Consider the following 14,113-nt stretch of genomic DNA (forward strand, 5'->3'; position numbering starts at 1 on the left):
TTTGCCTTCCTGCTTCTGCCCATCACACTACGTCACTTACCTGTTAATGTAACACCTTACCTGAAATGTTTTTTGCTGTCAACGCACTGGTGAAGGTGTCCAACACGATAATGCCGCCACTTGTCAGAGTGGATCTAGGCTGCTGAGCGACCTGCCTCCTAAACATGTTGAAAAAAATGTCTTCCTGCCTCAGTGTCAGACGTCCTTCCCAACCACTAAGTATGCCATCACACACAGCTATGTAAACAAACCTGCAGCACCACAGCAAAATGGTATAGACAAAGTGTCAACACATTTTGAAGACGACTCAATTTTTCTTTATATACTTTCCCTGAAGCGATCACTCACCACTATATTGCTATGCTTGTCCACGGTGGATTTTGGCTGATTGCTGGGATGAAAGCTGCACATTCCATATTCTTTCTCATATGAGAAAGTCGCACTCCAATCCTCTGATCTTGGCAGTTTAAATTCAGACCATGATGCCTCCCTCAGACCACAAGGGAAATTAATAAATGATTAAAGTCTAGTGGAGTCAAGGGAAAGAATGGTAAAGAGGGATAATGGTGTATTGCTGAATGATGCTATCTCGCTGCACTCAGGGTTATGTCTCCATCTACTTGTGTGTGCTTAGACGAGGCAATGCCTGGAAGCTGTTTTGTTGACAGGTGTCCTAAGTGATAAAAGGACACTTTGTGAGAAACCTGATTATATTATAAAGCTCCCTGAAGTCACATTTAAGCATTGAAATTGTAGGAAAAAGTGAATTTAGCGTGCGGGTCATGTCTCCGCTTCCCAAATTACTTACTTACAAAGTAATGCTGGTGTTAAAACACAATTTGCAAATACTAGATCACTAAGATACCACTGAATTTGGAAATGATGCCAAATATGCTCAAAATGCAAATTTGTGGAATAAATTCAATTAAAAAAAACTGATATGACTGTCTGACTTGAAGCCACCAACTTACTTTTCAGTTCTCTGTTTTTTTTGTTTTGTTTTTTCCTTTTCTCTCCTGCCCACCAGTTGTTCTCAGTGTTTTCCAATGTTTTCCTGCCTTTGCCTGTCACCTGTCTCTGTAACCCCATCAGTCATTAGGTATCAACAGTATACCTGCCAAGAAGCCGCGGTCCTCTGGCCGATTGTCTAATGCGCTCCATGGCCTTGTTGGTCCAGCACCTGATCCTTGTTCTGCCAGCTTGCCTTTGTTTGATGACCACTTGCCTGCCTCGGACTTCTCACCTGCCGGCGATTGTAAGCCTGCCTCATGACCAAATAAATATCATTTTAATCAGTTTCCTCCAGCTAATTTTGCTTTAGTAATCCAAATCTCACAAGACATGAGCCAAATCATGTCCATCATCAGTAAGGTTCCCAAAACTGTTTTCTGTGCAAGGTGATGTGTTGGTGAATGCATTTACTTGTGTTTTAAGCCTCCTTCCTCATTCAGTGTTCGAACGCTGATAGGACCATTTTATCTTGTGGAAAGGTCTTAAACATGCTTTCACACACATAGATCAATAATGCTATTTATTAGTCAAGCCAATCCATTAGTCACTATTGCACTGAGAAAACCCTTGTGGAGCATCAGGATCCTCAAAATGATGTCAAAAAGCCAAAGTTGTCATTATAATCTGCATTCAAATAAAGACATTCCAAAAGTGTGTTATCCCATTTAACAAACCTTTACAGTATAAATAAACACTGTGCTGCATGATAGGTATTTATCTTAATTAAAATTTGGAGCCCTTGTTAAAAGATCAAACAGACAAAATCTGAAACCATTATATATATATATATATATATATATATATATATATATATATATATATATATATATATATATATATATATATATATATATATATATATATATAAAAAGAGAGGGTTAGTTTCTAGAAAGTTTTTTTCTAGAAAGTCCAGCTGAAAATATTGACCTGGGCTCGGTGACTGATGGAAAATGAGATGTGACACCACGGACATGCTGTGCCTCACTTCAAAACAGCAGCTATTCCTCTGGGAGGGCTGGGTTTTTGATGCGAAGGCCGGCACACTTCACAGCTAGAAAAGCCTTTTATCAGTCACTCTGGCTGCCTTTGAGTACGGGGGGGCATTTTGTGTCTGCTCTTTCAGGCCTGAAACACACTGGAAGTTAGCATGAAGTACTGTGCACTGGAAGAGAATGCTCACTATAGTGCAGACACACTGGGGCCATTCGCTGGAAGCACCGCCTGCGAGAGCAATTTATTTCGACCCATTTTGAAGCTTTCGCACGATGAAACTATGGTTCGACAATCATTTGTCTCTCTTTTGTCTAAATGTATTTGCTGTTATTTTAATGTGGGGAATCATCCTGATAAGTAGCATTTTTGTTTTCAAAACAGATAATCAAAACACTTTACAATAAGGGTACACAAAAATGTGAATGAGAAATTAATCAGAAACGACTTGATAGTCAATGAATTGTTAATGAGTAGCTCCTGAATAACCGTGATTCGAGGACTATATAGTAGAAAATGCTGAGTTACGGGCGGACATACGGGGAGATTAGACATTAATGAATGATTAGGTAATGATTAGTTTGCAAGTATCAACTAATGTTACAACTCATCAATTCCTAATCACTTAATCATTAGTGAGTTAGATTTTTGTATACCTTCAAGTCAAGTGAAACATCATCCTGAGTGGTTACCAATACAGACTCATTAGTAATCAGTTACTTAATCATTAGCTACTCTTTTTCTGTACCTCAAAATAAAATGAGACATCAAACACACTCACTTTTCAGTGTACATTATTAGAAAGTGTTAGCCAAATGACCGATTATAGGGTCAGGGTTGGGGTTAGGGAATGATAATTAGTAAGAAACCTGATTGGGCATCATCAGACATGATTCTAATTAACATGACATGGCACTCTGAACTAACCTGGCGAGATCACTCTCTCTCCTGTAAACACTGCCAGTTGCAATCACAAAAACAATCAGCTAAGCCAGAGGCATCTCTGCAGTGACACAGCAGTGGGTGAAAGGTGGTTTTCCTCTGAGCCAACTATTTCCCAAAATGTATGTTCTTTTGTGCAAAACAAAGCATTTGGTCACAATTCTGTGAGTAACTTCACACCATACCCCATATAAAAGGTTCAGGGCCCTGGACAGGACATCACTGAGTTGTGCTCGATACAGTCAGCCAACTACCTCCTTTCTGAACATCTCTTGGTATTCAACAAGTATGAGCACTACTGTTGAGGGAGAAACAAGAAAAACAATTCTGACATTCCTACTGGATCATAAAGAAATCAACAATAATTGGCAGTTTGAGCATTATCATGCCAATTACTTCAACAACTAACAGGTATCAGGCTACAGCTGAAAATTGAGCCCAATCCCATGAAAACTGGTGCATCGTTTGCATTGCATTTATCCAAGAATGACCAAAATATCTACTTTACATCAATGCTGAATCAACATTTGTAGTAATGGTGTTACCAAAATGCTGGGAATGTAACTCGAGGTCATACATGACTGAAAAAAAAGTTTGTCTTGAGTAATTCCGACAATTTCAGATTACTGAGTCCAAACTATTAAATGTGAAGTCTGATTCGGATCTTTTTCTGTCATTTCTAATGAAATGTGGCCATGGGAGTGAACTGGTAGAAATACTTAATTCATAAATTTGACATTTTAGCTACAAGGTTATAAATGAATCATGATGCAGAAACTGACCTTGTTGAATTTGAATTGGAGAGGATTTTGGCTCTCGGTGACCTGGTGATCTCTTATTAATACAGATGGTGATTCAAGCAGAGCTAAGCCCTATCCTCTTAGGGCCTTTATAGCTGATGATGAACTTTGGATTACTTTTTTTCTACATGAAAACGTCTCAATGTCATCACGAAAAGTTAAAAAATCAGATTTTGAGTGCATCTGTCAGTACACTGAACTGTACATGCATGCAGACCTTTATATCTGTCTCATCAGGTCATCTCTCCGATCAAACATTTTGATCGGAGAGACGGATGACCTCTTCAATAATTAGTTTTTCCTCTTGAATTTGTCCTCTCACCATACAACCATAGCTGAGACCAGCATTGTGTTGTGAAAACAGACCCTCACTGTCAGAAGTCAAGGTTGAACCCAAAGGCTGACTCGAGAGAAACAGGTTAGGTCTTTATTTTCACGGCGGGGTTGGAGTTGGGTAAACTAGATGACTAGCTGGTTGAAGTTTGGTTTATGGGGAAGGGATGGGAGTTCTCGGCAGATGCCATGGTTGGCTTTCCAGGTGGAGGTTGCGGAGAGAGACTGGCTGAGCTGGAAAAGAGCTGTCAGAGTTCTGCCGGAAAAACAGGCAAGCAACAAAAATGCAGCAGAAATGGGCTTGATGCAGTGTGTTCAACACAACAATCCTGCAGAGACTGGCTACCACAACAGGGTCTTTGTACTGTGGACACTGGGAACTGGCAAGCAGGTGTCATGGTGGATGTGTCATAACACTTACTGTTTTTATTATATTTGTCAAATATGTTTCGAAGCTCAGTTTTTCAGTATTATTTATTTATATTATGATAATGTACTGTGGAGGCATCACTCTTGTACAGTTTGGAAAACATGTACCTCATGAGATATCCCTGCAATTAGGCTTTCTCCACATGGTGTTTGAGATGTTAGATTTGACAGACAGAACCTCTTCGCCAGACTTCATAAAATATTCATCAACTCTTTAATATGAAATTCAAAATAAAGCGAAGTCATTACAGCAAACTGCATGCAAAATACAGAACTTTGGCTTAATAAAAGGAACGCAGATGCCTCTTTCGTTGCTAGCAGTGTAGGCACAACGTAGTTTTCAAAAGGTGAGATATGACGGCACTATAAAGAGAGCAATAAAAAAGGTTATGGTGTGATAAAATAGTCCTTGGCACTGTAAAACTTAAGAAAATATGATTACCCTTGAAACCTGGATGTGCTATAGATCTGTCATCTCCCTTCCTGTGCTTTCACTCTTCCTCTCTCCCACAGGGATTTAATAGTAGGATAAATCAAATGAATGAATGTAAAAGCACAAGTTTGATACCTGACAACTCTGCTTTTTTTAAGACAAATTTCACTGTTCAATTTCCCCAGAATATTTCTTTTTTTTTTTTTTTTTTACCCAGAAACTGATTTAAATGCAACATAGTCCACCTGATGAGTCCTATTAGTCAGAGCGATATGACAAGGTGTTTTTGATACACAACCCTGCTGTAGTCCAATTTTTCAATGTGGAGTTACCACATTTATCACTATAGCAACACTGAGAGAAGCAATGCTGTAACAATGTCATCCTCAAACGGAGTTGAAATATGCTCGCGGGCAAGTCTGTCTTCACTGAAACAATAAATTACATTAAAAACAGCCTTGATGATTTCCACTCAGTCATCTCAACAGGATCAAATTAATAATGTTTAACTGGACAGGACTCGTTTCACAACAAGTGTGTAGCAGCTACTTTGTGATTGCAGAAGTTAAGTCCTGCATATTCAAATAGGTGTGTGGGTGAGAGGTTAGCATCTGCTCCTCTTCATCCTCGACTTCTAATGAAGCAAATAACAAATAACTCAATCTGTTTGCATTTGCCACCTGCACTACATAGTATTAGGCTAAACAGTCTGTTGTGTTTGTGTGTGTGTGTGTGTTTTCCCAATTTAGCACAATAAAGAAGTAGAACTGCAGCACATCGCCTATATATCCTCTTTTATGTTTGGCGGATTAGACCCCCGTGGCGGTAGTCAGGAGCACTAGAAATGTGACATTCTGATATAACATCTGCAAAACTGAAAAAGTGAGAGTGAGGTCAGGACCTCGGGGTGCTAGGATATATCTATCTTTAAAGTACAATACCTGACAACTGGCAACTTGTCAATTAATACTCCGAGCGGGGGGGGCATTTCACTAAGATAACCGCTAACTGCTGCTAATTGTTGCTGCCTTTAGCTAGTAGGCTCAGTTAATCAAGCAGCTAGTGGTCGTATTGTCTGACTCTAATTAGAAGATTTGGAGCACTGGGGGAGTATTGGTGTTATTCACCTCTTACGGTAAAAAGTGGCAACAGGCTAGCTTGTTACTTTTATTTCTCCACTTTCCATTGACAATTTTAGGTCATTTTTGAATGTTTTAAACTGAAAAGCTGACACATTGCACCATTATCCATTCCCACTGATTTGTAAGCAGCCACCCTACAAGATCCTTTGTCCAAATTAAATAACACTGGTCCTTAATTACACTATTCGATCTTTGGTGGTGATAAAAGTGAAAACTTTCCAGGCATCATAGTAACCCCCTCCCAGTGATCTGAGCATTTACGATTTCTAACCTGAAAACTGTTTTGTACTGAGTCCAGTATTTACTCGCACGCTGGCCTTTCCCCTCACCGGCGCACACGCAGCTGCCCTTCCCATAAAACATTCAGCTACAGTCTCTTGATTTCTCCTGGGTGTCTGTGGGGAGTTATGGAGAAATGACTTTGCTTTATGGCCTGACATCTCTAATAGACAGCTTGGCGGACGGATCAGCACCGTCTGAAAACTCCACATATATGGAAGCCATTCAGCGGCGCTAATGAAGACATTGATCACTGTCAGTGTAATGGCTCCCCCTAAGTGGACTGTGTATACCCACCCAAATTGACGATATTTGTGGGGGCTCTCCGAGATATTATTTACACGCATGCTGTCATTTTTAACTGCACATTAACCACCGTATATTATTGCACTAAAAATGCCCAGGCAGGTTTTGCAAGTTGATTCAGCTCCAATAAGTAGAAACAAGTGAATGTGAATGTGACAATAATGACCAAGCATATTAATCCTGGACTCATTAGGGAAAATCAATGGATTCAAACCTCAACGGGCCAAGACGAAGAGTCCACCGTTACTCCACTCCATTTGCAAATGGCCAAAACACCTCCGAGTGTGCCCTCAAATCATGAGGTTTCGATATCGGTGTTCTGGTTTATTCATACGGCTGCATCATAGGAAGCTAAAATGCCTCAAGGCCTTGCCATGAGAGTAACTTTTGTGGCATTTAAAAAAAAAAGAAAGAAAGAAAGAAATATATCACCTTGTTACTGTCAGTCACAGATTTTTCAAGGTCACGTTTACAATATCATAATACTGGAGCACAGCACAGAATTTATGGGATTAAAAAGTGGATTTATCTTTACGCCCACTTCTCGACCTCTGCAGCTGTCACGCCCCTGTCGATTCTGTCTTCTTATATTCCTGTCATTTGTGTGTTTTCTGAGTTTTTGTGGTGTTTCTTCCTCTTTCCCTGATTCCCTCTGGTGTTCCTTCCCAGTCTACCCTTTCCTTCACACCTGTCTCATTATCCCTCCCCTGTTCTTAGTGTTTTTCCAGGCTATCAGCTCTGTCCCTGTTCCTGGCGGGGGTTCTATTTTGTCATTACCCTCACCTGTGTTTCTCTGCCTCGCTCCACCAGCACCTTGTCCCCTCGTTAGTTTAGTTAATATTCAAGTCCAGTTTTTAGTTTCGTCTTTGTCGAGTCATCGGTTGAGTGACCCTGATCCTGCGGTTGTGTTTTCTCTTTTTCTTCTGTTGTTTTCCCCTGATGTTCCTTTGTGTTGGCCCGTTCCTTATGATCCTTATTAAAACTTCATCCATTGCCCTTCCTGCCTGCTGCCTCGTGCATCTGGGTCCACCGTCTCTGCTCCAGCATGGCAACAGAAGTGAGTTTGGAGCAGCAAATGTCCTGTACTTCTCTCTTAGTTGGCCGTGAATGGAGGGACTCTACAGAGAGGAAATATAGAAAAATAAAAGACAGAGGTAAAAGTAAAACACAAACTCGTTGCCCGCTGTTGCTTGCTAGCTTAGAACAAATGTACATTGAGGTATTCTGGCTGTTTGAGCTGAATAAACCCAAGGTCAAACTCACTGGAGTGACTTGAGTAAACACAAATGATCCTGCGATCAAACTCATGCAAATTCAATACACACTTCTGTTACTTTGTGAATACTGCAGGTTTTACATTCTCCTGGCTTTAACCAGCTCCTCTCAGCTCTACCCATGCTTCACCTCTTCCTCAACTTTGGAATTGGGCAGGAGTTCCAAGGTGGAAGAGGTGGAGTCAGGCACTGACCAAAATGGAGAGTGACATCACAGCGGCTCTGTTCGCTATTTAAAACAAGAAAAAGTTGGGTTCTTATTTGTTAGGAGAAAGTTGGCAAATTAGGAGAAATAAGGTGGCAGAAGACATCACAGATACCAAATGATTCACCAGTAAAAGCTCTGCACCAAACAAAATATTTTTTAAAAAGGTTTTCCACTCAGACTGCAGTAACATCCCATATATTATACAGGGAAGAGATAGGTAGGGGACTTTGATTATGATAAGTTCCAGGATTTTAGTGATTTTAGTTTTTGAGGAGCCAATAATTTATAATCTGATGTAGGTCAGGTCAAGATTTTGATTTGTCCAGTACTTTTCTTTTATGACCAAATGCTCATGCTTGGTACTAATCAATGGTTAGAGGGCAGCACAGTGGTGCAGCTGTTGGCACTGCAGCTTAAGTGTAAAAGTGTTCGAACCTGCCGACTGACTGCAGATTTCTATTGAGAGTTTGTCTCTCCATGCCTGCATGGGTTTTCTGCAAAACCCATTTTGTTCTCCACAGTGCAAAGACATGCAGGTTGAGTTAATTGGTGACTCAAAATTGCCCGTAGGCAATGTGCGCGTGGATGGTTGCCCATCTGAATGTGTCAGCCGTGTGACTGACTCATGGTTGTACCCCTAATCATACCAAATGCCAGCTGAGAGGATCTCCTCCAGCGGCCCACAACCCCCGAAAGGATCTGCGGGATAGATAATCAGTGAGTGCAAAAGTAAGATAGTGACTATGCTGACATGATACCATATTACACACAAAAACGTAAGTTATGTTGGGTGTAGCAGTGAAGTTGTTGCACTTGGTACCGCTCCACTAATATCAGCTCAGACCGGCAGGATAGGAGCACCGGTTGCTAACGTAAGCCTATAAAGCATCGCTAATGTTAGCGACCAGTAACGAAGCAGCAAACTTTTTATTTGATGAATTGATCAGTAGCATGACGTTGTGAAAGAATTGCAATCGTCCATGCTTTTTCTATCTCCATCAGATATATAACAGATGGCGTTGTGATAATACCAGGATTGCCACAGTAACGCAGTAGAAATCAGCAAAGCCCGAGACGCAATATTGGGAAGTCTGGTTTTAACGTAAACACCGTCATAACAGGTGACGTATGAGGGCTGTAGGATTCTCCCATTTCATAAGTAAAACCTGGGAAGTGGGATTGAGATTAGGGCAATACAAGCAACTCTGTTAATTTGCTTCATTTCTGTTTTTATTTTGTCACATTTTGTCAGTGATTTTCAATGTCATCACAAGACATAATTTAATAGGAACTGCCTAAACCTTATACATCTGTCTCTGAATTTGTGCCATTCTGGGAGCTTGGTATTTTTAACACGACCAACGTATTATGCATTTGAAGTAAATCGTTTCTGGGCAATCAATATAACACAATTTGATTCAGATGAAAGATACTGTAAAGCCAGCACTGGCCCGTAGCTACTTGTTACATTTGTTACATTACTGCGTAAGATACAGGGTGGGGGAAAAGCAGTGTGAAGGCAGGAAGGAGGGGAGGGCGTAGATGAATGAATCAGGGAGGTAAACAAAAGGAGATTATGAATCAGTGAACGCGACGCTCTGAATGAGTGAGACGGAACAACTGATGGAGTCAGGGTGCGACTGAGAGTGTGTGGGAGATGCTCGGTGAGCGAGAGCGTAGGTGAGTGTATCGGCGAGGCAGGCAGGCAGGCAGGGAGGGAGGGAGACCGGGCCGATGAACGCGTGCTAGAGACAGACGCTGATATTTTGTTTGGCTGACTCATCGGCCCGACTTCAGTGAATCAGGCCACATGTAGATCCCGTTCTCTCTCTAAAAACAACAACAACAACACTAAGCATGCACATTTCCGCCCTACAGCTCGGAGAATGAACAGAGCTCCATTCAGTGTCATTCACAGTCTGCTCTGACGTGAGTCTAGCTTTAGGGGGAGTCAGACTAAAAAAATTATTCTGAGGAAACTGAAAGTGTTACTGCTCCCAAATAGGGTATAGCAGGGATTTGTTGGCAACAGCAGTGTCCAGCTGTCCAGGCATGGCTGCCAATATCATTTTAATGCAAATGGATCCACATAAATGACTGGGACAATAAAAGCTCATGCGGATATAGGTGACAGAATACTGAACGATGGCAGAGCGTCACCAGGAGAGATGGGCCTTTACTATTCTTGGCCGAGGGGGGAATTTATACAGAGCCATTAAATCGTACTTTGCGAGTGAAAAAGCAAGGTTTTTGTATTGATTTAAAGAGGGAGAATGGTAGGGAATGTTAAGGGACATTCTCTGTGATGTGCTCTCTAGCTCTTTCCCTCCATCGCTCTTTTACGCCTGCCTCTCTCGTTCTTAATGCACTCTCATTTTGCATCGGCTGCTCAGAACGCTCCTGTTGGAACGTAAAAACCCATTATCTTTGGCATGGGAAACATTTAATTGGGTTTCTTGATACATGTGCCTAGCATGTCATGAAAATGCACTCATTGAAATTCTATCACGGTATTTAGCTGAAGCTCAAGTGAGGTGGATTGTGCTGGAAAAAACGATGGGCCTGGACTTTTTGTTGTATTTTTTTTACACACTATTATCAAGCGTTAGTGTACAGCTCCGATGCAGACATAGCATGACTTTGCCTTTTACAGAAGATTACTGAATGAGGTAAATGTTTCATTAACTTATTTAAAGCATCATCAACATAAAGTCTGCGCATTGCCAAGCATGTACTACATGACAGCTAATGTTCACGTAGACAGTGAAAACACAAGTCAACTTACGGACTTAACAAACTTGTCCTGTCACTGGCTCAACTTTCCCCCACCCAGGTCTAGCAGGAGACTTCAAATATTAATCCGCCTCCCCCACAGTCTCCTTGGAGACCAAAAAAGGAAGGCAGCGTCAGCCGAACATTCATCATGATCAAAGTGAAACCTATGTATCCTTACAATACCCTTTCTCTGACACACGGCTCCAAGACTTCCTCTGTTCATCTGCACCCAATCCCACACTTTGTCCCGTCTTACAGAGTGCAACCTCAGAGGAGAAGCACACGAGGCAAGGATGGATGTCAAATGCAATTAACCCAAAGAGCATCCAACACTTTACTTTCTCCTTTTATCTCTCTTCACAGGGAGATTTCAACTAGGCCTCCTCATACGAGCTGTCACCCTCATATACCCTTCTTCGTCCTCGGTTTAGGAGAGATTTGATCACCTCGTGGTTTGGGTAGGACTGAGACGTAGCTACCGAATAGTAATGCGCCATGTTGTACTGTGCAGCCTTTGAAAACGAAAGACGATGTTCACGAAGATTGCACAATACCCCAAATAGCAAGGTTTGAACAGCCTCAGCACAAAGTCCAACAACTAGGATTTACTTCAGAGTGTCCTGCTTGACAGATCACACGATGCGAAATTCTAACTTTGCTTGTTTTACACAACTTGACTATACCCATATATGTGCTCTAATATGTCATGTATAAAGCTAAACATCAACGCAGTATTTGCCCAGTGTCCTGGACTTGTTCCCTCAGGATTCATGGTTAATGTAGCAGTCCACTTATTAAATGCATGAGTAATTAGTGAGGAGAGAGAGGAGAGTTAGGGTAGGAGGGTACAGAGGAGGCAAAGGGCTTCAGATTAAAGAAGGCAGCTGGGGAAACTAAATTAAATTTGGCTACATCTGCTGAGTTAGGAGGGTGTTAGGACGGGGCTAATGAGGAGCATCTGGCTGGTTGGTTAGCAAAGGTGGACTGTTGATAATTACAGAGATTTTTTTTTTGTTTTAATATGTAATACTGCTTTCATTAATTTTTGATTAAATTTGTTAAACTTTGTAGTAGTCTGCAGAGCAGAGTTCTGGCAATATTTTTTTTCTATGTTTAAAACCTCTGTCCTTGTGTGAACTGTATATATATTTGGCATGATTGGATGATTGATTACTCAAATGCTTCCTGGGATAATTAATTGCATAACTGGATGGATAACCAGTTGTTTGGATTACCATCTAGTCGGCACACCACCCAGGTTTGCTGGGTGCTTAGGTCCATTGCCAAAATGTTTTTTTTTTTTCTTTTTTTTGGCAAACTACCAGGATGGGCCTGGATGCTTAGTTTGAAATTCAGATGATGGATTATAATAACTGACTTGTTGGATGGGTGGCTGGATGACTGGCTGTATATTTTGCTGGCTGGTGGATTTGGTGACTGTACAGCAGATGATTGGCAGGATTTTTTTTATCATTAATAGCTTTGCTGGCTAATTATCACTCTGCAGTTGACCATGGTAAAAAGCAGCAGACCCTCGGTGGAAGCCCAGAGGAACAAACCAGACAAAATAACAGGGCTCGGGTGTGATATGACATCAAAAGTGTTGATGAATGCAGTTTGAAAAAAAAAATAATGTAATTACTCTTGTCCCAGTCAGCTTTTGTCCTGCCCTGCTTCGTGACGTTGCCGCCTCTTTCTTTTCCCCCAAAAGGCGTGTTTGACACCTCTGAGGCTTTCACTTTCCTTTGAGATATTATCTGTGTTCAGTCATTAGACAGGGATTTCCCTGTCGGCATGGTTCACAGACACTGATGGTATATTTTACATCCGAGCCAGCCTTGCTGCTGATGAATCATACAAAAATCTCCAATAGCTTCCTGAAATATTAAGATAGAAGCTATTCAGAGCCAACATCGTAGACTTCTGTGAAGCACGCAAACGATGAATGCATGTCCTGAAGAAGACAAATGATTTAATGGTATGACGTACAGCTCTATGCATTATGATGGTGCTGTTATCATTGGCCTGTATGCTTATTTTAGTCAATGACTCTTCAGCAGAGCTGCATAATATGACAGTGAAAACAAACCGTGCCGACAAACAGTTGTCTGTTAATAGACAATAACAGTCCAATTGAATGGAGGTTGATTGAGAGTTCTGAAGAAAAAGGAAATAGACTGTGGATTGAGATAGCTGACTGATGTCTAAACCCCACTCACCATTATCACTGGGGTGATAGGAGATATACTTCTGACCACCAGGGGGCAGAAACAACTAGCGCTCCTACCTGTAAGCTACACATGTATTGTCTTGGTTGAAAGGGAGTGTATGGTTGAAGAAGACCCACACGGTGCTGGATGTGCAAGTTAACCAAGCTTTGCTACAGTAGTTAATAAATAATTAAATAAGAAACCTTACAAAGATTGACTCCCATTTTTGAACAAAGTAATCCAATAGCTGGTTCTGGGCCGGTGCTAGTGCTGGTTCAAACTTGGTTCAACCAAAGCCTGAGAGCCACTGTCGAGTCACACCATTTGGTCACAGTATACATCGCCAATTTCCAAAGCATTGTTTGCAAGTGTTGCTGCTGGCTTTGCATGCTTACACTGGCATTCGAATGTGACTGGTCCTTAGACGTGCAATGCCTCAATAAGTAAAACTAGTTCACATATTTTTTTTATTCTCCCATGGATAAGTCAGAACATGCAACACTAGCTCTGTGTCTTTTAAAAATGGCAGTCGTAAGTGGTTTTGACAAAACAAAGCACACAGGTCTGAACCCAAAAGCACGACTCAAAACAGTTCAGGGGTTAAACTTCAGGGGGAGAAGGCACGTTTCTGTGTCTGTCTCTGCCACACAGGGATTCTCAATTCATTCTTGTACTCAAAGTGGAAACTGGCAGACTGTGGACAAGAAGGGTTATTTTTTTCCTTGCTGGCATATATTGAAAGGATATGCCCCTAAGAGACTCACCCAGCTGTCTCATAAGAAAAGCTAGTCTTAAAAGGCGACAACCTCACACTACAAAAAGTAGTAGAGGTGTCTTCTTTCTTCTGGCACCTGAAGAACTTTCTGTTGGCATTCAGTCCATCCAAAGACACATAGCACATTCTGAAAGGATACCGGTCTTTCTAAGTCTAGATACATGTGCATGTACAATGAGCTAGGCTGGTCATACATTTCTGCTGCT

At 41.3% G+C, this 14,113-nt stretch overlaps 1 protein-coding gene and 1 long non-coding RNA gene across 3 annotated transcripts in view; one reads left to right on the plus strand and one right to left on the minus strand.

Moving 5' to 3' along the window:
- ikzf2 (IKAROS family zinc finger 2) overlaps positions 1 to 14,113 on the plus strand; it is a 199,249-nt gene that overhangs the window by 121,218 nt on the left and 63,918 nt on the right. The gene's annotated exons all lie outside the window — the stretch shown is intronic.
- Positions 4,733 to 8,068, minus strand: LOC119026446. The gene is made up of 3 exons (XR_005077154.1): positions 7,991 to 8,068; positions 7,449 to 7,783; positions 4,733 to 4,868 (listed from the first exon to the last, which is right to left on the minus strand). It is a non-coding gene; the product is annotated as an uncharacterized LOC119026446 (long non-coding RNA).

This window comes from Acanthopagrus latus, chromosome 9 (genome assembly GCF_904848185.1).
Source record: "Acanthopagrus latus isolate v.2019 chromosome 9, fAcaLat1.1, whole genome shotgun sequence".
Taxonomy (NCBI): Eukaryota; Metazoa; Chordata; class Actinopteri; order Spariformes; family Sparidae; genus Acanthopagrus; species Acanthopagrus latus.